Source organism: Agrilus planipennis, unplaced genomic scaffold (assembly GCF_000699045.2).
Source record: "Agrilus planipennis isolate EAB-ADULT unplaced genomic scaffold, Apla_2.0 scaffold98, whole genome shotgun sequence".
Classification (NCBI taxonomy): Eukaryota; Metazoa; Arthropoda; class Insecta; order Coleoptera; family Buprestidae; genus Agrilus; species Agrilus planipennis.
The window spans coordinates 538,722-565,700 of NW_020438866.1; the positions used below are offsets into that span (position 1 = coordinate 538,722).

At 34.4% G+C, this 26,979-nt stretch overlaps 1 protein-coding gene and 1 non-coding gene across 2 annotated transcripts in view; one reads left to right on the forward strand and one right to left on the reverse strand.

The window, feature by feature from the left end:
* Positions 1-26,979, reverse strand: part of LOC108737007 (transcription factor Ken-like) — a 335,172-nt gene that overhangs the window by 273,508 nt on the left and 34,685 nt on the right. Inside the window, exon 3 of the mRNA XM_025975837.1 lies at positions 19,140-19,302. The gene's annotated coding sequence lies outside the window, so the exon portion shown is untranslated. The remainder of the gene's footprint in view (positions 1-19,139; positions 19,303-26,979) is intronic.
* On the forward strand, positions 23,638-23,710 carry Trnay-aua. Its single transcript has one exon. It is a non-coding gene; the product is annotated as a tRNA-Tyr (tRNA).

Here is a 26,979-nt window from a genome sequence, read left to right on the forward strand (position 1 = left end):
TCTCGCGTTGATAATGCCCACGTGTGAAGTGGGCGAAACACGTGTCCGCTCATATAAAATTATTTGTGGTAATTAGGGGTGAGTATTCCTTTTAATTTTTTAATTAATATTTACCACAGTCTCCTCCTTCTATTTTTTATATTAATTGAAGTAATAAAATTCCCCGTACGTGTTGCGTTGCTTCTATAAATTCACCTAAAGTATTGTTCTGGCAATTATTTATGAATTTATCTTACAATAGTTGTAAACATGAATCCGCTACTAACAAACAATTAGTTTTGTTTTTTTTTTCTATTAGGTATACTCAATAGAGCAGTAGAGATATATAATAGAGGATAGCATAGGATCTTGTAGCTTTTAACAAGAAGAAGTTACTTCTTTGCTCGCGAACGGTTAATGTAATAATTCGAAGAAGATATTTAAAGATGTCTGAGGTATTAGACCAGTTTCTCCAGTACTGATTTTTCAAGTATTCTGATATAAATACAGATCGAGTATAGTTATTAAAAAGTCGGTAACAAGGGTGAACTTGAAGCTGTCACCACCAATAAACTAACAGTCTAAAATCCTGGTAACTACAGCACCTCTAATAATACGTACTTCTATTCTCAATATTTTCTTGTAGTGTGTGAAGTAATTGCATTAACACACAATTAGTTGGGAATCGAGTAAAGAGGTTTAAATAAGAATTCTACGAAGCTGATTGTTGATTTTGAGGGACCAGAACGGTCTGTGACGAATGTTTCAACAGTTTATACTGAGTCTGATGAAGTTGGTGTTAAGACCAATGAAACGTCTCCTCAAAAACAACAATCAATATCGCGGAGTTCTTATTTCAACAGCCTCACTTCGCTCTCAACTGATCGTGTGCTTATGTACCTACTAAAGGTATGTTATGGTATTTTTTTGTTAAAAATGATGAAGACTCCAACGCACTGGCCCAACGCTGCCTTTCTCATTTGAATATAAATGCGAAAATTGTTGTAGTGTGTCGTTTGGTGCATAAATGGTATTCTATAGAAATGGCATCACTTACATATATTGATGACGGTTGTCGTCGGATATTTAGTAGAGGTAACTGCCTGCATTTTCTTTGTAAAGAGGATACTGCGTGAAGTCATTAGTCAATTTATTCTTCCTGTTCTGGATATCGCCGTATTAATAATCCTCCTCGTTTCTACGCCTGCAAGCCGGTAGGCGGCCTCCGCCGCGGCTGTCCATCCGCGAGATACACGATGTTTATCTGCGCCGTGTTGCGTTCTTGCGAACTATGCCTATTTATTGCTCATTGTGCATATTTCGTTCCTTCATCCTTATTACCTGTGTGCACTTCTTCTTTAGTTGCGCCTGTTGTCCGACTCAAAAAGCGAATTGGAAAACGAGATGAAATCTTTCGACAATAAATGATTGCAATCGGAAGTGACCGCACCTATTCGCTTATAACACCGAACAGTTACATACATAAATATACACTAGATAGAAGCAACCACACACGATTGAACGAACATCTTCTGTGATAGAGCATAACTAAACTTTTGAAATAATATTCTTAAATTGTACCACATTACTATTGTCAAGCCTTTAATTATACCTACTTTCGTTCCTGTCTTTAAGGGTTGTGTATAGGAATCAACAATCATATTAATATGTGAACATTCAGACAAGTCATTTCATCGGTCAATATGGTTGTGATTCTTTTATTAATGAGTTCCCAATCTCAAGTTAATTCGTTAGTATAAGAGTGAAATGTATTGAGTAAATTGATTCCATTTTTATCACACGCGATTTTTCATCAATATTAAAGAAGTCACTTTTATGCTCTCGAATGATCAATTAAAAAATTCGAAAAAGATTGTTAAAAGCATGACCTGGAATATGGTTCTGTACGGGTGCAAAACGAGAACGCTTGGCGCGGCGGAAAGGAATAACTTAGAAGCGTTCAAAATCTAGTGTTACAGGCGAATGATGAGGATACCAAGGATAGCGAAGGTTAGAAATGAGGAGGTAGAAGGCGCTATTGAAGTCAATATGAAATAGGCAAGATAGGTTGGTAGGTCACCTTCTCAGGCATGAAGAACTACATAGAGACATATTGGAAGAAGAAACAGGAGTTAAGAGGAATAGAGATGGATTACTGTTCGCAAACAGTTAAGGATGTGGGATGTTCTAGTTTTAGGAAAATGTGAAGATTACCTCAGGATAGGAAAGAGTGAAGGTGCGTGTCCAACCAGTCTTATGACGGGAGACCTTATGATATGGATGCTCTATCTGACATTACGCTTCAAAACACCAATGATCGTGTATGTTATATCAGGTTTCTTTCTTGATCCATCATTGATATCTCCACGTTTTTCCGTGACTCTATTTTCGGTACTTTTTTGACACCATCATGAACTTCAAGTAAACTAACATGTAATAATGAGTTGATAACATTAATTACAAGAAAATAACACAGAAATATACTTAATTTTACAGTTTTCATTGCATGTAATAAAAGTTTTAATATAACCAAGGAAACATAGGATGCAGCAGAAATATGAAGCTTACGTTTTACTAAGGTACAATGTGGTGAATTCTTAAAACTAACTTCAGAACAATCACAGGGTTTTACATATACATACATATTTCTTTAATTAGATTATTTTCAACGTTTATTTTACTTTATATTATGGGGATCGACAGACTTTTTCGATTTGATTACAAAACGACATTTTCTACTGTCCTCAGGCGCGAAACTGAGGGTTGAGGGGCAATGAATACCAGGTCATATTTAGGTAATTTTTTAGTAAATTAAATTCACTCGTCAGCCGTCGCTTTAAATGTAAGTATCCTTTAAGCCTAGTAGAAAAATTTAAGGGGAACATTTAATAAGTGAATGATACCCGACTAAACTGCTATCCTGTGAAATATACCCAAATATACCTCAGTAACCCTAACAAGCGGCTTCGTTATTTACCTATTAGAGATATGACAAGTGTTTCCTTCGTAATCGAAATCATTTTGCCATTAAATATAGTAAAATAAGTGTTCGTTCCATCCTGTGCTGTTTTTCGTTCAGTAATATAGGTACATAATAAATAGGAATAATGTAAGGAGGAGGCTCGACTAGTACCGACCAGAAGGACGAATATATGTATAATTTAAAACGCATACCAAAGATCTCGAAATAATAACATACAAATGTTTTGCGCCGTTAGCGCATGGATTTAAATTGCTTAAATTTATACGCGGCTTACGCTTACTTGCACCTTTCCAATAACTTCCTTATTATTGTTATTAGGCAGATAACGTTCGACCGTTTTCCATATTTAGATACTAACCTCTGTTTTCAGTTTTTGACAACGTACACTTGTAACGGACACAAGCAATAAATTCAGTCGTCGTAGCCAGAAGCAATTATCCTTAACAATTTCGTTATTACAAGACAAAAACTAAATTAAATTTAACAATTTCCCAAAACTTTTCACTGAAATAACTCTTCAGAGTAGGTACGACCTACTATTACTAAAATTAAGATGCTAAATCTATGAATATTGCAAATCATCGTTTTGATTCCTGTGGGGTCATTTATATGTGTCAATATTGTAATGTTTAAAGCTTTCAAATAATTTCGAACTACAGGTACAGTTCGTTATTATTGATATTGCATTAACTGGAATAAGGAAATAAAAATGTATTACAACACTTAAATTGCTTCTAATGTAAGCAATGAAAACACATATATGCATAGGTAGGTGTAGAAATAATTGCAAAAAATTGCTCGTTAGACCTTTTGTACATACGCAGGTATGTTTGAACAGGTACATTAACTACGTCTAAAAAGAACTGTTACTTAAAGATATAAGGTCCATAATGTCAAAAAAGTTGTTTAATAATAACGAAATAATTACCTATATGTGAAGCAAAAAAAAAGCAACGAAAAGTAGATAGTAGGAGCTGTTAACATATTTTTCTGTGGCCTTTCTTATGATAGATATACTTCCAAAGCCCTGCGCTGGTCATACTAAATAAATTATATTATAATAGGTAACGAAATTCGTCAATGATATTTTTTACTAAAACATTTTATTAATACATACTTCCGTCTTTCATTTTCTATCCGAATTTCTTTTTGTTCTGTTGGAGCTCGTTAAGCGTAAGCAAATCGCCGACGGCCACGTAACAACAACAAAATGAGAACAAAAGTACAAGTGTGCTTGCGTGAGTAAGTATATCTGCCGTTTGTTGGTAGAAAAAAAAACTAATAGATTATGGAAGTGACAATGAAATTGACCTATGATTTCTTTGGTAATGCAAACCAGACAGACAAAACATCCAATGTCGTGACTACAATTGAACGAGCGCGCTCTTTTGAAACAGACATTCACGTTTTTACGTTGTTCACGTCTGAAATTAACAGAACGGGAAAATCTAAGGTACTCACTCTTAACACCACTTACTGTTGATGCAATAAAATTCCTGTTAATTGTTTTACGTACACTCACATACGTACACATAAGCGTATTCTATATGGAGCTCACGTCATTGTCAGCATCAGGAAGTGTCTCTATATGTTACCCGAAGTGTATGAAATGTAGGAATTGTATACAATTCCTAGGAAATGTATACAATTCCGAAGCTATTTAGGAAATGTATAAAATATTTTTAATGCACACATATCCTGGAAAATGTATACATTTTCTAGGATTTGTATGATTTCCGGTAACATATATATATACATGCCAATAAGTTTGAAAGGATAACACTATAATGTTTCAATCAAAACTTCCCTAGACAAAAATTTTCAGTTTCTCCTGTCACAGTCTCTGTATGAGAGTCTCGAAAGATAAAATTGTTAATTCAGAGATTCGAGTATCTCGTTCAGAGATTCGAGTCTCTCGTACAGAGACTGGATACGAAATGAGGATCTCTCTATAAGCGACTCGAGTCTCTCGTTCCGAGACGCTAAACAGTTTTTTTGACAGTCTTTATCAGCGACATCAGAGAGACTCGATGAGAGATGGAGACTCGAGTCTCGCTTTTAGAGACTCTGAGAGACTGATCATTTTTATCTCGGGTTATAACCAATTAAAACCACTTTTGATAGGTAAAATTAGTTAAAACTGTTATTATTAATTCTAAGGTAAGATCGATCCTAAGATTACAGCAAGAAAAGTTGACGTTGACGTAAAACTTAAAATTAGTCAAAAACAGTTTTTTTAACTGATTTTATTTTGACCAGTTGAATTTTGACTGGAACATATAAACAGTTACCTTTGTTGTTAATGTTTCTAATAGAAAAAAATTAAGTTATTCTATGTAGGAACTTAGCTATATTTGTTAGTGACAAATTGAAGCGTCGATGTATTGCAATATGTTTTGATAAATTACTGGTTATATATTGCAAGCTCTTCCTAAACAAACGGTGAACTCATAATTCATTTATCGCCTCAAAACTTTTGAATTCTCTATCCATAATCTACACAAGAAATTCATAACTGAACAGATGACTTATCTAGTATTAGACACATAGACGTTTGTATTAGAAAGCAGTGTCTGTATATGAATGTACATAAATCGATTAATATTCTGATAACGACATTTCACGGTTATTAATTCATTAAGATAAGCCTATTGATTATGTACTTAAATAGTTTAGAAATTGAGCAGTATTAGAAACAGACCTGAAGGGGTACGGAAATTGTAAGCAATATCTAAAGATTCATTACTTGTTTATGAGCTAATAAGCAGTTAATCGGCTTGAAATTTAGAATAGTTAGGTACATAAAAGATTCTCAATTATCGTTGGCGACGTTAGCAGTTTGTGGTTTTTTTAAAGTTACCATAGAAGCATCAAAACATTGAAATAGTAATAAAAGGAGAGTACGTACCGTTGAAGTGTAATGTAGGTTAAGTTTGTAAGTTTCAAATAAGAATAGTAGATTTTAGATAGAGAATTTGAGCTTAAAAATTATCGTCATGCTCAAATGTGACGTAAAGTGTAATGCTCATTAGTCTTAAAATCAGATATTTAAGTTTCAAAATGATAATAAACAAGCTTTAAATTGGTTTATTAAAAGCGTTCCGATAAAGTCGTTTGTAAATTCCCATGGTAGGTACGAATGTAACGATGTACCGCTACAAATTTCTAATTAGAGTGGTCACTTGAGCCGCTGGATGATTTCAATCAGAAAACAAACCAATTTATATACGAAGGCGGCACTTCTTGTCTAAAATGTGCTTACAAAATAAAAATTAATGACTTTATTGCATTTCTAGGAATTTACGTTGTTTAATTAGCGCAATATTCTATATCGCGGTTCGACGCAGCGGCCATCCTCCATAAACATACTAAATTGCATCGTTGAATTAATGCGATAATTAAGAAATAATAAATTCCGCACAATGGTTTTAATTAGCAATGGTCTTAAACTTATTCGCTGCTCGATTCTTCATCGGCGATGCGGTAAAATCCAACGAAAATAAAATGTGTCTAATTTATAAACACAAAACGTCCATGTATACTGTTAAGACTGAAAAGCGTTATTCTATGGTAAAACAATTGTGAGAAAATCTATTGACTGTTAACAATCGCAGGAAAAGTATTTTAACGACGGACGCGACAACACTAAAATATATTTTCGCATAGTCATCTTGTAATTAACTGATACTAAAAACCTCCATAATTTTATGCAAAGCTGTTTTATTGTACGAAGGGATATATTGATTTCTGAGGTTCTCGGTGTAATATTTTCATATGCGTAGGCGAAACACACCTAATTCTATGTTTACAAGTTTTAATTACGGTGAAGGTTGAACTATTTGCGAGTGACATCAAGTAAATCAAATAATACGTACATTTATAATACAGGGTGTTTCTGAATTAAGGAGCAAGCTTGCAGGAAGTGATAAAACACCATAAAACAAGAAAATCAAGTAAAATGATCTGAAAGTCTTTCATTTTCGAGAGGAACAAATTTGAAAATACGCGTAAGGGCCAGTTCGACTCTGGTAGGACTACGCAGAGAAATGCGACATTGCTATGCGGGCCAGTCCGGCTCTGGTAGGACTACGCAGAGAAATGCGACATTGCTAAGCGGGCCAGTCCGGCTCTGGTAGGACTACGCAGAGAAATGCGACATTGCTATGCGGGCCAGTCCGTCTCTGGTAGGACTACGCAGAGAAATGCGACATTGCTATGCGGGCCAGTCCGGCTCTGGTAGGACTACGCAGAGAAATGCGACATTGCTAAGCGGGCCAGTCCGGCTCTGGTAGGACTACGCAGAGAAATGCGACATTGCAATCCGCATTTAATCAGCTGCTACTTAGCAGTATCCGTGCTGTATTTCTTGTATTGTTTGTTATTTGTTAGATTAGATTAAGTGTAACTGGTGATATTTATGTTTACAGCAGGTCTAAAGTAGTTCTCTGTTCTTCTAACGTTGCAGACTCGTATTATGTAAAAGTGTCATAGGTCAGTGCAAAATAGTGCACTCCATCAGCGATGAATAAAATAGTTATTGTTATCGCAATGGGCGTCTAAAAATTATTATGGGTACTAGCGTAGTGGTAAGCTATTAATATATTGTTGCCAAGCTATACCCGAGACAAAAATGTGCAGCCTCTCAGTCTCTGAAAGCGAGACTCGAGTCTCCGTCTCTTATCGAGTCTCTCTGGTGTCGCTGAGAGAGACTGTCAAAATAAAACTGTTTAGCGTCTCTGAACGAGAGACTCGAACCGCTCATAAAGAGATCCTCATTTCGTATCCAGTCTCGATGGACATGGTTAAAGTTCAACATATCTCAGAGATCCCAGTCTTTCTACGAGAGACTCGAGTCCCTCAATTTTGCAGTTTTATTCATTCAGTCTCTCTCTGAGAGACTCGAATCTCAGAATTAACAATTTTATCGTTCGAGTCTCTCATACATACTGTGATAGATCCATGAAAACACCTAGGCAATAACTGAGAGACTCTGAAAGACGCTCTCAGAGACGCTGAAAGACTCTGAGAGACTGGAGAGAGACTTAAAATTTTTGTCTAGGGTAAACGAAAGGAACAAGCTATAAATTGTAAAGGACTCGAAGTACAAATAGTACCGTTATAAGAATAAAATTTATTTAAGGCTTTCAGTTGTTAGTTTATAAATGCGTGTGCGAGTTACCGAAGAAAAAAAAAACGTAAAGTCAGTCGCCTGTGCAATTGTGTCATTCTGTTATTTTCTTTTCACAGGAAGGACGAGTCTGTAATGAAGTAGAAACCGCTGATCGGACTTCCTCCGTCCATTTGTTGACTCCCACCCAACCGTCTTATCAGATCGAGAAACGAAGACGTTAAATTCGAAATGTCTTCTGACAACAAATGCGGTTGTGAAGAAAAGAAAAAGATAAATTCGTCGTGTGTGGTAGAGAAAAACGTTCGTTTGAAATTAGCGCTGTTTATAGTTTCTTAGGCTCATGAAGATGTTAACATGAGATTAAGATAAAAGGCGCCTCTGGAAAAAAAGAGTACAACTTAAAAAGGTACCTACACGGAATATACTTTGTCAGATCCTTTAAGAAGAATCATTTGTTGTTTTGTAGCTTTTTACGAGTCTTGAAGGTCCGTTTAGTCTACAACAAGTTAATTCTGAATGAAAGGAAGATGTTGAAAAATTGAGGTGGGCATTTGTTAGCTTGTAAAGAATCGTTACGGTGATTTTCGAATGCGTAGGTATAAATAAAGAATTCAAGCACTGAAGCGTTTTTGTGCTAGTTTTTAGGTTGTCGTGTCGAAGAATTAATTTTACTTGGACGTTTCGCTAATAACCAATTTCTTCATGGAATGAATTCATAACAATAATTAATGATAAGATTAGTCCAAGATAGGAAATAGTTTAGGTGCGTGGCCGATCAGTTTTAGGACTGACGACGTTATGATGATGAACTATGTAAAATTTTAATCATGAAAGTAGACACCCTCTTCCTTACTCTACTCTTACCGAATGCAGTATCAGTAGGTTTACATTGTTAAAGCTCAAGAGCAATGGAGGTATATATACGGGCATCAAAGTATGCAAAATTTTTTTTACATATATTAACATCATCATCATAACGTCGTCAGTCCTTAGAATGCTTGGACACGTACCTCCTTCCTAATCTTCTAATGTAATCTTAATCTTCGCATTTCCTTAAAACTACTCTTGTAAAAAGTGGCGAATTTAGGTTTGACTGCGCACTGGTAATTATTATAATATTATTAATTAAAAGAATTTACTAATTACCTACAAAAATGTAAATATACATAAAATCAGTAACTTATTTCTACACTTCTTTATTTTATTCACGGGGTTTAATCGTAAATGCAGCACTATCTGTATTCATTAGTTTATAATTATCTTTTCTAGAGGCAGAAACGGGAGTTACGAGGGGTAGAGGTAGACCTAAAATAGATTACTGTTCGCAAATAGTTAAGGATGTGGGTTGTTCTAGTTTTAGGGAAATGCGAAGATGAGCTTGAGATGAGATGAGGATAGGAAAGAGTGGAGGTGCGTGTCCAACCAGTCTTAGGACTGACGACCTTAAGATGATGATGTAAACAGTTTTGGCTGAATTGTGCTGAAACAGAAACAGCTAGTAGCATGTGCGGTCAAGTACATTTGTGATGCCACCATGGAGAAAACAACCCATAACGCGTTTGTGCTTTCTGCAGAACCGTATTCTGATTAATAGCCTTTCAAATGATGTACTTCATTTTTACAATCTGATTTAAATTATTCTCATCGTCAAAGACATTTATGATTATAGATATTGATAACTTTGGTATAAATAATTAATAGGGACATTTTCTAACGTGTTCTGAAGGAACAAACAATAGGCATGTGTCCATGCATCTTAAAATTTAACTATATCAGTAAGATGATATCTGACTTGTTGAAATTCGACCGCGAGTTTATGTAAGAAGGAAAAAAACTGAAGCAGGTACAAAACGCGTTATTTCAATTGGTCGGTTTGTCAATCGACATACTCGTACACATGTACACAAACATACGAGGACCCGTATGAGATTTTCACATGAGTCCGCCGCAGCTCTTTTCAATGTCCATATAAATTTAGCATGCAGGAAGTATACCACCGCGGACATGTTTGTACAGACGAACTACTTTATCTTTGTAAGACACACATAGTTGGCGGTCACTCGCATGCCGGATATCTAGATTACCATTGTTTAGTGCTCTGTAAAAGATCTTATCTACGATTAGTACTAGACGGTTGTGTTTTACGGATTTGACGCGCTATTTTTAAACTTTATATACATGGCCCGGAACGTTTGTTTTCGAGTTGGAAAAAAGAATACAACAGAAAAAAGAAAATATGTATAACACGGTACATGATGAGAAAGCAGTTTTTTCCCGCGATTTTGTTAACTGTTATGATATCTTTGGATGAGCGGCTAAAACGGGGCTTTTATTACACTGACATTAATATTTATGCTATATCTAAGTAAGTAATTAAATGGGATGATTTTTGACCAATAAAAAGCAAATTAGCGGATGAACATATGCACGGTAAAATCACAACGGAATCCAACCGTATAATTTATTATCAAAATTTTGAGTATAAATACATTTCATCATTATCATAAGGTCGTCAGTCCAAGACTGGTTAATATGTCTCTGACTAGACCTTCATGCCTGAGAAGGTGTTCTACCAATCTATCTCGCTTATTTCTTATTGACTTCCATAGAGTCCTCTGTTCTTCTATTCTTTCTAATACCTCTTCATTTCTAACCTTTTCTATCCACGGTATCCTCATCATTCGTCTGTAACACCGCATTTCGAACGCTTCTAACGTTTTCTTTTCTGCTGCGCGCACCGTTCATGTTTGGCACCCGTACAGCGCCACACTGCAAACATACACCTTTAACAGTCTTTTTCCAATTTCTAAATTATCCGTTCACGAGTATGGAAGTGACTTTTTTTTATTGAAGGTGATTGGACCCTGCGCTATCCTCTGCTTTATATCCCTACTACTCCTTCCGTCCTGACTTATCTAACTTCCTAGATACCGAAAATCACCCACTTCTTCTAATTTTTCGTCTCCCATCTTTATATTCGCTCTTACCCTATTTTTTCTTCCCTTGCACACCAATATTTTTGTTAAATACATTTCATATTGTCTTATTTTCCAATTAAATCAAAACTAGTTTTTAAAGGACATATATTTCTTGTATGTATTATTATTGATAACTACTCAAAGGATATAATAAGGATAACGAGTATTTGACTTAGGCATGAGTGTAACCTAATCTTAAACTTTAACCAAAGAATGCTCTTATTGGATTCCTTAGAATCATAACGTTCTTGTGGAAAAAGGCAACACGAACGAAGTAGGTGTTGTCGGGTTTGTCCTGTTTTTTTGTATATCGGAATGTCGATCTTAAAACACCTGTCTGATCGAAAACTATCTGAAGAAAGTATTGTAGTAAACATGTGTCTAATACATGAAATAGGTATGTGTATTAAAGTGGAATAATTGGCTATTACATGAAATCGGTACACGCATATGCGTTAGAAAACCATATTAATAATCAAAACCATGTGGTGTCTGAGATTTTTTTATTAAAATAATAGTCCCTGCAATGTTCTACACGTCTAGTAACCGATGATTCTATTGACCGTTTTTTTTTTTGCTTAAACTCAAATCTAAGCAGGAACCGTAGTCATTAGTGAGAGACATTAAACTTTACTGCAGACTTAAATCGCAATTTAAAACAGCGTGCGACAGTACCTACCTATTGGCATCGAGAAAACATAAATCAACTTTCTTTTCATTAGTGCCCGTTTTACTCGACGCTGCCGAGAGGAAGGCAAAAGAAAAAAATAAAGGAAAGAAGTATTCGTTAAGAAGAATAACATTATTCTGAAACGTTGTCTTTACGAATTCGAGACAAAGAGTCCGTCCGTCGTCAACGGTCCGCCTTTAACCGGTCGACCCAAGGCAAATTAGGCAATTTAGCCTTTAGCGGACACATTTTTATTATTTGTGCACGTGTGCTGTAATGAGAGAATTTTAAGCGCACTTACACTGAGATAAGTGCCGTTTAATTCCCCTTTATGTGGGTCGCGCGCAAGTGTCTTTTCTTTTACTTACTGGCTTCTGAAGAATAGGTAAAGAAAAAGTAAGGTAGCACAATTTCAACAATAACAATAGAATTAATGGAAAAAGAACGATGTGGTCACATTCTTCATACTACGATCAAAAATCTATTTAAAATATTTAACGATTTAATTGTTATTGTCCGATTTTCCCGAATATAAATAAGGTTTTCAGTAAAATTCATGAGAGCAGTAGTTCTTGTTTATTTTAGGCTGAATTTTGATCAAGCTTAAATAACATTACCTGACCAATATCAAATCAATAACCATTAGGCAAATATTGGATAGTAACATTTCGCAAATAATAAGTATCTTTTATTTTTCTTCAATCTTCATTATGTCCGTTCTTTAATGCTCCATCACCACCCACATACACCACGTTTCTACAATTCCTAAAAGGAGACTGATAAATGTCTTCCACCCTACACTCCGGCTTGCACTGAAGTGTTTGGAAGGGCATTAGTAGCAAGTGGGAATCGGAAAGCTTTTTGAAAATTGTATAGTACTAAATTTATAGTTTACGATAGATTAATTAAATTATGCAGTAATTAATTGTCCTGTGTATCTCAAGATCTACAAATGCTTTCCATTTTCTTTCGATACGACTTAATTTATTACGAGTAATCTATAAAGAGGGAACATTTAGAACTTGCCTACCTACCATTGTCTCGCTCTGACTAGTTTGTAGAAAATATCCAAAAAATATATACAGATAGATAGATACCTAACTGCATCTCCATAAGCTACTTGTTCCAAAATGCCTGACATAAGCAATAGTAACATTAACATACTCGGTTCCTTCGCTTTAGAATATTGATGTACATGAGCAAACATTAAAAATTATCATGCCATTTTGACTGAATGTTAATAAGGACCACCCTGCAATTTTCTTTTGTCGCACATAGGTACTAAAACCCGTTTAAATCTTAAAGAAAATTAACGTACCTAGGATACACCTAAAAATGTGCTACATGCTTGTTTAGTGATTTATTTGTCGATACTATTATAAATATATTTAAATAAGCACTACGACAACGCGTGGGAATATAATGATATCTACATTGAAGAATCATTTTGAAGATAACAATTTTCTTTTGTTACAGAAGATTGAGCATCATCATCCAAAAAAAAAACAGAATAATCAAAACTAAATTGTTGTTATATCCTAAATAAATCAATAGAAAATGGAAGAGTTCTTGGAATTAAAGTGACAAGCACCGGAAAGATGTAATCAAGTAATTTAGTAGATACAACCGTACATAAAATGCTTCTAATAGCGATCTCATAACGGAGGTAAAAAGACCAAAAAAAAAAAGAACAATCTAAGCATGAAATATCATTATTCGTTACAACCGCGGACAGTTGGCTTGGTATTCTGTCAAGTTTTTCTTCGAAGCATATACCTACTCATCTAATGCGGCATTAGACTTTTATCGATCAAGTTTCTCATGGATTAATGTAGTTAAACAGGAGCCTTGGGGCAATTGCAACTACACGAAAAAACACCTAGATGCCATTTATCTTGCTCGTTTCGATTAAAATGAATATTAAACGGCCCTCATCTGAGTACTTCCTTGTCAGTGGCAAATCAAGAAATTTTACATATTTAATAAACATTCATAAATTTAATGAAGAATAAAAGCGGCAGCAGTAAAAAATATTGCTAAACTAGCTGACCCCGCAGACTTCGTACTGTCTCAATCGATAAATAAAAGACCTTTTGTATAAAATAAACTTGGTTGTCAAATGTCAAATATTATGGTTGCGTTCAGAAATTTAATTTGTGAGAAAACTTAAGATTTATCAATCAACATAAAAATAATCTGAAAGACAGTTAAAAACTTTCATATTTATTCACCTTTTAAACCTTCTCTGGACTTCCACAAGTAATTCAAGACCAAAATTAGCCAAATTAGTCCATCCGTTCTCGCGTTTTAGCGAGACTAACGAACAGCAATTCATTTTTATATATATAGATAAAAATTTAGAAAATGATATATCGAAAATTTATAAATGATCAAGAGAAACTTTGGATGTTATGGCAAATAGTAGCAGCAATAAATCGAAGATCATCGACGACTACATAAAACTAATTTTTCTATACCTGGGAAACAGTATTCTTTTTCTCGATAAAAGGTACAATATAAAATCGAAAAATGTAACGTTAAGATAAGATATAGCATCACGCATCACGCGTCACGCGCCACGTGTGACCCCTGGTGGATGTGTTCAAAAGGAGTCATTTTAATTGGCTTCAGAAGCTGTCCTGTTAGTAGCAACGGATAATGCGAAAATTGCCATTAAAAATATAAAAATCAGAAGAAAACTGAATAAGTTGTTAATTACATTAGAATTTTAATGAGTAAATTAATATTCGGCTCGTTACATAGATTTGACTTTACATCTATTCGTTTGTATGTATTATATCTATATATATATACGCTTGCGACGTTTGTAACAAAATGAAATAGCGTTTTATAATTTACACCAGTTTGTTGTGACGACGTGCTAATTTGTCTTGCACGGTGGTACCAACATCACGTTTGATTTATCCCCTTAATCATCTGCCAGTTATTTTATACTACATGTAATTACCTGTAACCGATCAGAAAATTCGAATAGATACGCTCTCCATAATCGGCAGTATAAATCAATCGCCGTGCCGAACTCGCACTGTATCGTTAACAAGTGTCTTATATGTATAACGAACAGGTACATGCATACATATATGGAATCTTCAATTTTGTTTTCTTTGTAACAAAAATATTATGGGTTTACTGGTTCTGAAGTCACAGAACGCTTTTGGTTAGATTATCGACAGAAAGAACATAGAGACATTCACAGAACTCTGAATGCGTACCAATTTGTTTTACGTAAATGGGAAAAGTCCAGATTGAAGATTCTACAAGTAACTAATTAAGATAATAAATCATCATTTTTAAAAAAATTTCAAAGAAACACCGTTTTCAAAGATGTTCTCTTTTGGAAATATAATGCACAAAATATCAGAATGCTTTAATTTCCCCAGTAGAATGTTCTTAGAAACTTATGAGATTAGGTAAATAAAAATTTAGAATCAATTGACATGAAAACGTAAAGAGTTAGAAATGAGAATAAATTGGAAAGAGTAGGAGAACAATTAGGTCTTAAACAAAACGAATGTAGGAAACCCTGGACAACAAACGAGACTGTAGGATTAGTAGAAGAAAGGCGGAAATACAAAAACAGGACAGAAGAAGAAGGACAAAAAAGATATAAGGCTGTGAAGTGGGAAATAATTAGGAAGTGTAGAGCAGCTAAGTAGCAATGGATTGGTGTGAGGTGTAAAAAAGTAGAAGAAAAGCTTGAAGTGGGTAAAACGGATGAGGTTTATAATGTAATTAAAAGGAGTTTTAGAGATGTTACAGTAGTAACAATATAAGAGAGTTTTTTTGATAGAAAATCAGGAAAAGGCAGATAGGTGGAAAGAATATTTAGACAACCTATATGCAAGCCATGAGTTAGGAGATAAGTAAGATAGTGTAGAGATAGGTGAGCTAGGTTATCCCATAATGAGAGGATAGTTCGATGTAGCATTAAAAAACATAAAGAATAATAAGGTGCCAGGTATAGATGGGATACAGGCGAAAATTCTAAAACATGCAGACCGGGAAACTTTCAGAGGGTTATAAATGGAACGTGGTAGCAACCATACCTAAAAAGAGAGGCGCCTATACAGGTGCAAGACATTTAGAACAATTAGCGTCAAAAATATTAACTAGAATTGTACAGAGGAGGAAGGAAAAAAGGGCGGAATAACTATTAGGGGGTTTAACAGTCTCATGGATTTAAAATATATTACTGTCTTTGCCTATAAGTTATCGGCGAACAGTCTACAGCCCGATATTTCTGCATAAGAAACATTTTCATTAAACTGAACAGTACCCAAGCAATTTCATGTATTATTATTCTCTGCTTCTCTCCTTCGCGCTTCCTAAATTCCTCATGATCTTATCTTCGATCAAACACGTACGTACACGTTAATGTTAAATGGAAGACCAATGATAATGTAACGTCCGAACTGTTTACGAATAATTATTCGTAGTAAACATGATTAGTACAAGCTTTTCCTATAGTAAACTGGCTTGTACTTCTTGTTCTTTTTCTTTTCGACATGTCTGTCGACCACTACCACGTTTGGTAAGTAACTGACTTTGCACTAATGGTGTGATAGAATTTAGTCCGTAATGGTACCGAGTGTTTAGTTTTATATCACCGATTTAATTTGTTTTTTATATTAATATTAAATTGATTCAATAATTTAATTATAAATTAAGTTCTGCTTAACAGAGAGCTACTGTCTGTCCCAACTAAAAATTTAGTGGATTTCAGCCAATCTAGGATACTGGGGACCGTTTGCACTTATATATACAGGGAAAAGTAGAAAAGTTTGCTTATAATTTTTAACTTATTTCTAATTACCGTAAAAACTGCGTGTCTGACACAAAAATACTGTTTTTGGGAAAAGTTTATGGATGTATCTACATTCATAACGTTTAAGAAAAAGAGAAATATTATGTTTAATAAATCATACAGAAATTGTAATCTATGAAATTCAGGATTATGGGTGAAAGGTGAATAACAGATCAGATTTTACAAACTCAATATATACATGATTGAGATTATAAAAACTTTGATAAAATATTAAATATTAAACTGTATTATTAGTTATCTGTCTGAAAAGTTAAATTTAGTCGTCAATCACTTAAAAAGATTTGCCAATGCAAATTAATTTACTTTATTTACAATGAAAGTAGCTTTTAGTTTTGTTGTTTATTTTATTCTACAATATTGAAAGTTATTAATACGTATGCATATAAATTCTCCTGTACTTATTTTTGATTTGTATTTCTTTGTAAGACACGACGTATCAGGGTTCTATATTGATTTTCATTCATTTATTTCATTTCCCGGTTTTAATTTGAAACATTTATTATAAATTATGTAAAGCAATTAACGGTTAATTAATAGAGAAAAGGTAATTAAAAAAATCGCCTACTGGCCAATAAAGTTATTAGCGATTATGAATAGAATAAATTAATACTGTAATAGTTGTTGTCTATAAGTAGCATAAAGGTTTCATTTATATTTACTTTTAATATCTTTAGTAACAAATTATTAAACATATTAATATTGTTCAATTTGAGTTGTTTCAATTAAACATTAATCTTTTATTAATTATATAGAAGGGCAACAGATACTTTGACGAACTGCAAAGCCAGATTTCCTTAATTTTAGTAATAATTATTTATTTATTTATGATGTAAAAATTGTGTTATATCGCTGTTAAATTTGATTCATTTACTTTTATTGTAAAGTTATTGTTTAAGAATTTGCAAAGCTCCAAAATAATTACTCCTAGATAAATCGTTACCATATAAACTTTGTATTTTGTGATTTTTTAAAATTATTACAGTTCAAGAAATACCTACAAGTGAGCAGCGAGTTTAAAGAAGTTGTAATTTCAACATCTCCTTTGTTATTACCATTCAAGTCCTACGAAAAAATCTATAAAGGTATGTACCTAATTTATGTAGATGTAATAATTCTACCATTTAATTTAATCATTAACTACAATGTGGGACGTTCTAGTTTTGGGGATGTTAATGCGAAGATTAGCTCAGGATAGGCAAAAGAGGAAGTACGTATCTAATCGCTGTTAGGACTGACGATTTTATAATGATGATGATGATATTGATTGTCAAAGTTGCATTATAGCACATTAATGTACAATTGTACTTGTTAATAATTTCAAACATTTTGCACTAAAACCAAAATAGCAGATTTTTATAGTATATTTCTAGTAAATACTGATAACATACTAAACGTCCATGGGGTCTTAAATGACTTGCAAATGAACAATGAAAAAAAATAATAAAATTCACGACATAACCAACAAGAATGAAAATACGTGTTTACTGATAAAGAACAACTGTTAATTTAAAATTTCGTGGGATATATTCAAAGCGCCAGAGTCATTAGTTTGTATCGTGGTTTTCAACATTTCTTTTTATTGTAGTCAGGCGAGCATTAATTAATATGTATAGCGCGTTCGGCGTTTGGAAATACAAAATCCAACTAATTAGTACACACGTTTATGGCCCCAGAAGATAACGTTGAGGTGTTAATTAAATCGCGGAATTCTCCTCAATAAGTAATTAATGCCGCGTTGTTTATGCATGTGTGTTTAAATGTGTTGTTTATAGGTAAATGAATCCAATGATATTCACGTTTGTGTGTACTGGGACGGACGGATGACCCAATAAAATGTGATGACGTAATAATATTTGCCTGGTCTTTTAAAAAAATTGACTAGGAAATTTGACTTTCTATACCTAACCGTACAAATTCAATAGCATGGTACCTACTGACCCGTTAGGTTTGGATGACTAGTTATAGTTACAGTAAGAGTTATGTTAAATAGAACCGACGATATAAATATGTAGAATACTTTTATTAAATTACAACACTATTCATAATTTCCACACATGTTTCGCCCTGCTGTGATTTAATTTAACAAGTAAGAAGATATCACAACGGAGTGTAACAATTTATTATAATGAATAAAGAATTATGCGAAAATCGTAAATATTTTTTACTTGTGTGTTAACATCGTCTCCATTGAAAAATGATTTTTACTATCAGCCGAAAAATGGCTCTAATATGAAATTCATGAAAAAGTTCATTGATCACGATGACAAAAATTTATCTAAATGTAAACATACTACATTCTTTCAAAAAAATCTTTCCTACATATATGCAGCTTAAAAACATGAGGAAGCAAATCACAATTATTGTATTGTGCACTTTAAGAACGTATTATATTGTTTAGATATTTTATTGTAATATATGTTTACCTGAAATGTAATCTTTTGATGCAATAGATTAATATTGCAATAATAATTTATGAGTTCGTTAACTAACTGAGATAATTTATATACCTCAACGTAAAATATAAAAATGAAAATGTGTATATAATTACTCACCAATGTTGCGTTCTCAGACGAGCAGCTACTTCAAGATGATACACTTTTCTCTATGGTCCTTTAGAAGATTTATGAAAATATTGGATCTTCTTTCTATGCATGATGCACGTTCTTCTGTTAGGGCTGTACCGTTCCATGAAATTATCGTTTTCGCCAGGAAAATCTGAAACAAACACAGGGAACATGTGAATTAGATTCTATACTGATTTTCTTCGTTGGAAAAAAATAAATTCACATAGCAGATTTATAAATGTTGTTTTTATGGGTACATGACATTTAGTAACTTCCTCAGAGCGTAGGCTACATTTTAGGCCTAAAAGAAAATAACTAAAATCTAGTGGTCTACATCAAGAGCTTGCAATCTAATTTGATACTAAAACTTACGAGATTAACGACAACATTATTTTAATATGCAAACTTGTTTTGCATTTATTAAATATATAACTAGTATAGAGCGTTTTAGTTTCTACTGTATACATTTATTCAAATTAAGTACTAGTCAAAGATAATTTTCCTTCAAACAAGCGTTTACCAACCCATTGTACTTTTAGCATTTATATTACAAAAGGTCTTTTAACTGAAAAATAATGATGTCGAGCTTTAGTCGGTGTAGTTCAGTTTATTTCTTTCCTCTGATGTACAAGACATTAATAAAACAGGAAACCAAAAAGAAGCATCAGATGAAGAAGAAGAAGTAGAATGTGTACTCGAGTTCACCTTCCCGATTCGAATGCACCTGTCGCACTTGAAGCGAGATTTGCGAAACGGTCGGTTTCCGATTTCCTCCCACATCGAATCGCTTAATTGAGTAAATCAAGAACTCCCACAGTTTTACACTTTATCTCTTATCATCGGTTACGATCTACCGTATGCGTGTGTGTGTGTCTGGTGGAAGCACATTTACAAAATTAAAACGTTACGTTCAAAGCGATCCACAAGTATGTCCCTGGTAGGTAGTAGGTACATAGTAGCATAATAGTAATAGTTAGTGTACCTGCTGTATTCGTAAGTATAAACTTGGCTATAGAACTGTGGGAAGAACGTCAGCGGCGCGCGATCGCCTCTTTTGAATTCGCACAGCAATCGCGAGTGCATAAATCAGGAAAGCGAAGTAGTTTGTGATTTACTACTCAATAGAAACGTTCGCGATCGTATCGATAACACTGCGCTCATTTCGCACATATAGTATTCCTATAGATGCCACCACAAATACCCATACAGGGTCTGCAAACTTTAACGGTTCGCCTGTAGCGGAATTTTATTTAAAATTACCAACAAAATGACAGCATCATCATAAGATCGTCAGTCCTAAGACTGGTTGGACACGTACCTCCACTCTTTCCTATCCTCAGATAAACTTCGCATTTCCCTAAAAGTAGAACAGCCCACATTCTTAACTATTTGCGAACAGTAATCCAATCTAGGTCTACCTCTACCCCGCTTAACTCCTGTTTCTGCCTCTAATATGTCTCTGGCTAGACCTTCATACCTGAGAAGGTGTCCTACCAACCTATCTCGCCTATTTTTTATTGACTTCCATAGAGTCCTCTGTTCTCCTATTCTTTTTAATACCTCTTCATTTCTAACCTTTTCTACTCACGTTATCCTCATCATCCGCCTATAGCACCACATTTCGAACGCTTCTAACTTTTTCTTTTCCGCCGCGCCCACTGTTCATGTTTCGCACCCGTACAATGCCGTGCTCCAAACATACACTTTTAACAACCTTTTTCGAATTTCTAATTTAACCGTTCACGAGCATAGAAGTGACTTCTTTTTATTAAAGGCGACACGACCCTGCGCTATCCTCTGCTTTATATCCCTACTATTCCTTCCATCCTGACTTATCTGACTTCCTAGGTATCTAAAATCATCCACTTCTTCTAATTTTTCGTCTCCCATCTTTATATTAGCTCTTTCCCTACTTTTTCTTCCCTTGCATACCAGTATTTTAGTTTTACTTTTATTTATTTTCATACAGTACTGAACTGTCAGTACCGCTTCCATTTTATTTAAAGCTATCTCTAAGTCCTCCTTGCTAGATGCTAATACTGCTATATCATCTGCAAATCTAGGCATACTAATCTTTAATGATGTTGTTCGCATCTTCGATGTATAGATTAAAAAGTACACCACCCAAGAAAAAATAACTACCAATTATTTGTGAACAAACAACTCAATCAAATAATCATGTAATTGATTATAAGAGCACTATATACGTATTTATCGAAAATGGCTTTAAAGGCTTTTACGAAATTCACAGTGCAGGGGTGTTTCGAGCCTAGGCTTCGATTTTAAACGGTCCCACTTTTGGGAAAAACCGTTCTCATGGATAAACTGGGTCGCCTGACTGGTAATTTGACGACGATCGCTACATAAAGAATGCTTTACGAATTTGTGATTTTATTAACTGCTCGAAAAGCCCCTAGGGGTAAAGTAAATGCCTGAAAAGTAGTTTGGCAGGTCGCTTTAATAAGATCCGCAAGCTATTGATTTATTTGTGGCTGAAATGGCGAAGCTTAAATTACAAGAAATTGTAGCTAAGCTGATAGAGAGTGAAAATATGTCAATATTTTCACTTTTTCAACCTTCTGTGCAAGGTAGGCAGGTATTCCAAGAAACACTAATAAGCGGGAAAAGGGAACTACAGAACCTCGAAGCTTTTCTAATACACCTGCATGCATATTAAGTGATTTGGTCTACACTTTTGCACGATTTGAAAAGGTATGGGGATGTTGTGGATAACCGCTGAAGTTCTCGACATTTTTTCTTTAACCCAGCGTTATTATTTATAATATAAGCCTTTATAAATGTAGGTATTGACTTGCCAAACTAGATTCACAACAGCATCTTTTAATGCTTTATATTAGTTTAGGAGTATGCATTCAAAAAATTGAGATTCTGTATATAAATTTATCGAAATCTCCCTATGTAGATCTTGACTTCGATACACTACCAGCTACTTGCTTGGAAGAAGAACAAATTGTTAGTTGAATCTACTCCGAAGGAAATTCATAATATCAAGGATTTAAAAACGTTTGTAATTTCCACAAAATTCACAATTTGATACGTGTGGCGAAACACATGTCAAAATGAGGTGAAAATTACAAAAGCTTTTAATCTCTTGATAGGAAACCTTTCATCTGTAATGACTGCTATTTTTGACATTTAAGCAATTTTATTTGCAGGCCCTGTATACCTACTGAAAGCGCTTCTAAAGTGTAAGAGAGAATTTTCTGCTTGATACGTCGATGTATCGAGTATCGACGGTGTGTTACGTGTTGCGATCAAAAAGTGTGCATGTTATTACGAAACCAGATCGGCGTGACGATTTGCAGAAATTACGCGATGGTCGGGATGAAACAGTTACTTTCCCATTATGGCAATTCGAAGATTAACAACCAATGCTTAATCGTAGATTTGTTATCACATTTAGCACATATTACGTTACATGGACGAAGGGGCAAATGTATATGCTTAGCATTAGTGAGACTTAGCCTAATAAGGGATACTCATTTAAAATAATTAAACTATTGTAACTAATGTTCCTTCAATTTTATTTATTTATTTTGTATACACGTTATTCATTTTACACAGTACTAAACACTATTACACAGTGAAATTACTACGGGAGAGGAATTATACGAAGGAAACCTACCATGTATGATTAGGTAGGTACTTTAGAAATATTTGTATATTAAATACTTTGTTACGTAAAGTAGAAGTACAGGTCTGACGAAGGAAGCTGGCGAGTGGTCGCGCAGGTACTTGCCCATTTATGACCTATTTGGGTAAGTCACTTGGGAACCGATACACAAAAAAGCTTTCAGTAGGCGTAAATTATAGTATTAATACAGATAGGACAGTAGCGTACTAGAAAATAATGTAAAAACATGACTTATCAAAAAGAAAAAATTAACCTATTGCTTTTGTTTTATAGTTAGTTTTCACATTCACTGTCATCATGGGAATCTCTATCACTGTCACCAACATCAACAATTAGTTCTTCTGTTTGTCTGTCTATTACTTGCTCACTGATCCTTATTTTTAAATATTTAATCTACGCCCCTGATAGGAATACTGATGAATGAGGGCTGCATCTTTATACCTAAAGCTGCCTACTTTTGCCGGATCTACGCCATTTTAAAATTTCCGCCAGCTTTCAGCGTCAGGCCTGTATGTACGTGATAAACAATATATTGATTTCCGACGGCTCTTGAGTTACCCGCAGGCAGGGACCGACTTATGGTTCGTAATTTTTGTACTAAAGACTAGAAGGGCATCACACCCTGAGTGACGCATATTTGCCTGCGTAACAATAGCAGTTCTAGAATCAAAAATGAATTTTCATATTAATATTTCATATTAAACTAACCCACTTCTAAAAGTTATCTAAAATTGAATGTATGTTTAATCATAGTATATTCAGTATATATAGTTACATTAGTTCGGCGGATCGTTAACCTTGTAGGTTGGTTGGTCGGTATTGCTGTTGTCACCTCTCGTAGTTTGGTGGTCAGAACATTGGTGCATAAAGCCAAAGGTCCCGGGTTCGATTCCCGGCGGGGGTGGTGTGACAACAGCAACAATTTTTCTCTCATTAATTTGAGGTAGGGTGTAGATTAATAAATATTTCGTAGTTCTAGAATCTTTGAGAATGAAAACTCATCCGGAGAATTTGATGATAACATAAACAGGCCTCCGGATGACAGCCGGAACTAGTTAGTTTATGGACAGGTGATCAGTAGTAATATAAATGAAAAGAGCGAATTATGAGCGAATGCCAAGTGATGAGTACATAAACATTGTAATACCGTGTGATATAAATATGAAATAGTTTAAGTGGTTTGTTAGTGTTACTGTGTAACATAAATAACTGTAATATAAATACCCGTTAAAATAAATAGAATAAACAGTAGAAAATTCATTACAATACAAAGTAAATCGAAATGGATCGGTCTTCCACAAAACTCTCACACACAAAATATAGTTATTCTACAAGTCCGTTTTCCTCTTTATTTTAAACATTTAATTGGATTACATAATAAATTGTTTAACTTTCATATTTAATTAAATTATTCACGTAAATATCACGTGCATTTTGTGCATATTTAAATGTTAACCAGCCGTTTATATTACAGCTTTTAATTTTATGTGTTGTGTAAAAAATCCATAGAATTAGATCTGATTTTGCATAAAAATGCTTCGAATTTTTCTTACTTGTAGCAATTTTCCTCTTTTACGACTAGATAAATACACGTCGGAAGAAGCATAAAAAATGCGTCAGTTAAAGTTGTTTAGCTGTAATTGCTTGTATCCTTTTAACATAAAATGAAATAGATGCATAAAAGTGATAGATGTAGGTTCTGAGTCGCAGTTAATATTTTATTGCTTTTTTTTGCTGTTTCCATTATCTTAATTTGTGATTATTGATTAGTTGTATGTGTAGTTTTTAATATTTCCGGTGTATAGGCTGAATGTGTTACATAAGAAAATTGAAAGAAAGAAAAAAGTTGTGAACTGATTTAATTATAAAATCTAGCAATGGTCTAAACCTCTTGGTCATGTCGCATGATGTATTGGATTTTTACTACCTTTAGCTTATATACCTACATACAATATTGAGTTCAGATATTAGTTAAATGTATCGATAAGAACAATAGCGTCCGGATAAAACCTTATTCGATATATGTACATTAAAAGTGAAGCAACACTTATATATTTAGAAGTTAAAATGTTGGGATTTCGTGGTAGATACTACTAGATTAGATTTTCATCAGACGTCATACGAGTGACAGTGCGTTCAGATTCGAGTGCATTAAGCATCAGTGCATTTTCCGTTTTCCTACTGTGAGAAAAATGCCGCAAGCTACTATCGGCTAGATAGTATCTTCTACCATCTTATGGTACCCATCACTACATGGGAGATATTTAGTGCGGAAATAATGAATTATATCCGTGGAATTACGAATTACTTAGCGGATAGGGATAACCGATACATATTCCCTAAATTTTCCGATACAGCCTTTTAGTGTACAGAATACTGTATTAGGATCTGCAGTATCATTGATGCCTTGACATTTCCCTAAGCGATCAAAGAAAGAAGATGAATTTAAACATAATAAGTGTAGTATCCAAATAATTTGTGGCCCATTTTTTGTACCTATTGGTACTCGGGTTGAAAACAAGAATCCATTTGAGAGTCGAAGCATTGAAGGTGGAATATTTTCTTTAAATGGAAATGGGAATAACCCTTACTATCGGTTCACAGTCGGCGAAAGATCGTGTAACATACACACAAAAGAAATACAGCCGAAATGAGCCAGTTTAGCGTATTGTAAGTGGCTGTACTGTATGTTAATGAGTGTTTGAATGCATAAGGTAACGAACACGACAGTCTCAACTACAATTTATTGATAATTTGTTTTCTTTTCTCACTGAATTAATATCGTTCGGAGTTGAAGAAAAAATAATGGCAGGTTCTATTGTTTCTCTGCACCGATGCCGGTAAAAATGTGGGTGTTTTTCCGCAATAAATTATTCATATAAACCAAGCTCCTACAAATACACGGGTGTGTATGAGTAAGCGTGTCAAATGTGTATCTGTTTACCTATCTTGCGCGAGTTCATTGACAAGTTCCTTCTACTTATTTATGATCTTTTCCATTAATAAAAATCGCGAGCAGGATTTGCAATTAGCTTGGAAAAATTTACCTAACACGAACTTGCAATACGAGTCTTTCCTAGTATATTTAAGTCAGTATAGGCAGCCGTCCCACTCACGTTTGCACTTACAGGAACTGTAATAATTTACATGCCGCGATACTATCATTATTCGTGCTCCATTTTTTCTTTCTTTTCATTAAACGCTTGTAAGTACTACACCTGACGGTTGTAATTAACCAGCGTCCTCTGCAAGGTCGGCAAATCACTCGCTAAACCATTGTTTATACACCGAGAAACAGTGGGAATAGAAGAAACGGCAACAAACACGCGTGACTTTTTTCTACTTCATCTACATTCACAGACATTGTGGTTACACAGTTTTCAATATTCAGTAAATGTGGTTAAGTAACTATACAAATAATTTTGCAACTTATGGGTCGTGCTGTCTTTAGATTTTTCAGCATTTTAAAAAGGTGTACGCTTTTACTAACATTACAATACAATCACGGACGGAGCTCCAGAAAAACGGTAACGTTAACAGTCAAGGTTATTCATCATCATCATAAGGTCGTTAGTCCTAAAACTGGTTGGACACACTACATCTTTGCTATCTTGAATTAATTTTCGCATTTTCCTAAACAACCCTCATCCTTAACTATTTGCGAACAATAATCTAATCTAGGTCTACCCCTACCCCTCTTGATTCTCGTTTCTTCCTCTAATATGTCTCTGACAAGACCTTCGTGCCTAAGAAGGTGTCCTACTAATCTATCTCGCCTATTTCTTATTGACTTCCATAGAGTCCTCTTATTCTCCTATTCTTTCTAATACCTCTTAATTTCTAACCTTTTCTATCCACAGTATCCTCATCATTCGCCTGTAACACCACATTTCGAACGTTCCTAATCGTTTCTTTTCCGTCGCGCCCACTGTCCATGTTTCGCACCCATACAGCGCCGTGCTCCAAACAAACAAACCTTTAACGACACGACCTTTTTCGAATTTTTAAATTAACCATTCGCGAGCATAGAAGTAACTTCTTTTTACTGAAAGCGACTCGACCTTGCGCTATCCTCTGCTTTATATCCCTACTACTCCTTCTGAATTATCTGGCTTTCTAGATACCTAAAATCAGCTACTTCTAATGTTTCATCTCCTATCATCATATTCTCTT